Source organism: Vicia villosa, linkage group LG6 (genome assembly GCF_029867415.1).
Source record: "Vicia villosa cultivar HV-30 ecotype Madison, WI linkage group LG6, Vvil1.0, whole genome shotgun sequence".
Taxonomy (NCBI): Eukaryota; Viridiplantae; Streptophyta; class Magnoliopsida; order Fabales; family Fabaceae; genus Vicia; species Vicia villosa.
In genome coordinates, this window is record NC_081185.1 from 27,666,304 (window position 1) to 27,668,508 (window position 2,205).

A 2,205-nucleotide genomic window follows, 5' to 3' on the forward strand; every position below is an offset into this window, starting at 1 on the left:
GGATTCAAACATAGGGATCAAACATCATAAAATTCGACTCAATCCCTAAATCTATCATATTACTCAATTGACCCGAATGCTACATCTATTCAGAATTATCAACCCCTAACCCGATAATAGATGATAATCAGACAAGTCCCCCCTTACCTTAGACAAATTTCTTGATTCTTAGTCTCTCCCTCTACCGTTCACCTTCACGTTCCTCGTTCTCAAGGCTTCCGTTCTTTCACGTTATTTCTTTGTTTTCCCCAAACCAAATGTTTTATGAAAACAATAATAAAATTAGTAAAAAGGATTATTAAATCACCCGCCCTTCTTTTACTATTTCCTCATATGGCCCAAATGCCAAAACCATTATTTTCACAAAATCCTTAATAATTCTAATTATTAATTCAATATTCCGATTAAATTAATATTAAAATTATACGGGCGTTACAACTCTCCCCCACTAAAAGAGTTTTCGTCCTCGAAAACATACCTCAAGCAAAGAGTTCCGGATAGGAATCTTTCATCTGGCTTTCTAACTCCCAGCTGACGTTTCCATCAGCTGGTCCTCCCCAAGCTACTTTGACTAAAGCTATTTCTTTACCCCGCAATTGCTTCAGTCTTCTATCTTCAATCCTCACAGGCAACGTTTCAACTGTTAAGTTGTCTTTAACCTGTACATCATCCACTTGGATCACATGGGAAGGATCTGAAATGTATTTCCTCAACTGAGACACATGAAAAACATCGTGCAAGTTTGCAAGCATCGGCGGTAAAGCGACACGATATGCCACTTCTCCCACTTTTTCAGAAATTTGGAATGGTCCAATAAAACGTGGAGTCAACTTCTTTGACTTCAATGCCCGACCAATACCCGTCATAGGAGTAACCTTCATAAACACATGATCTTCCTCTTGGAACTCAAGTGTCTTCCTTCTTTTATCATAATAACTCTTATGACGACTCTGAGAAGCTTTCATCTTCTCTTGGATCATCTTAATCTTCTCTTTAGTCTGTTGTACAATTTCTGGTCCAATTACAGCACTCTCACCTGCTTCGTACCAACACAATGGAGTTCTACATCTCCTACCATACAATGCCTCAAACGGAGCCATACCTATATTCGAATGAAAACTTTTGTTGTAGGTAAATTCAATCAAAGGCAGATAACTATCCCAAGTACCTCCTTTTTCTAGCACACAAGCTCTCAACAAATCCTCTAACGACTGAATCGTCCTCTCAGTTTGTCCATCAGTCTGCGGATGATAAGCAGAACTTAGTCTTAGCTTAGTACCTAAAGCCTTCTACAAACCTTCCCAAAACTTAGACGTAAACCTCGGATCTCTGTCTGACACGATACTTGAAGGAATACCATGTAGACTAACTATCTTCTTGATATACAACTGAGCTAGCTTCTCCATCGGATAATCCATCCTCACCGGTATAAAATGTGCAGACTTCGTCAACCTATCTACCACGACCCAGATAGCTTCACAATTTCTGACAGTTCTCGGTAAACCCGACACAAAATCCATTGATATGCTATCCCACTTCCACTCAGGAATAAACATCGGTTGCATTAACCCAGACGGTTACTGATGCTCAATCTTCGACTTCTGGCAAATCAAACAAGAGTACACAAACTCGGCAATTTCCTTCTTCATTCCCGGCCACCAAAAAAACTTTTTCAAGTCATGATACATCTTGGTAGCACCAGGATGAATACTCAATCCACTACGATGTCCTTCCTCTAAAATATGTTTTCGGAGTTCAGCAATATCAGGGACACAAACTCGGTCACCAAACCTCAGTATACCATTCTCGTCAATTCTGAATTCACCATTCTTGCCTTGATTAAACAAAGTCAACTTATCAATCAATCCAACATCGGCTATCTGACCTTCTCTGATTTCTTCAAGAATACCACTAGTCAGCTTCAGCATACCCAACTTAACACTAGTAGGAGTACCTTCACACACTAAACTCAAGTCTCTGAATTGTTCAATCAAATCCAATTCCTTCACCATCAGCATAGACATATGCAAAGTCTTCCTACTCAATGCATCAGCAACTACGTTTGCTTTACCCGGATGGTAATTCAAACCAAAATCATAATCTTTCAAAAATTCTAACCACCTTCTCTGCCTCATATTCAACTCCTTCTGATCAAAGAGATACTTCAGGCTCTTATGATCACTGAATACCTCAAATCTCGAACCA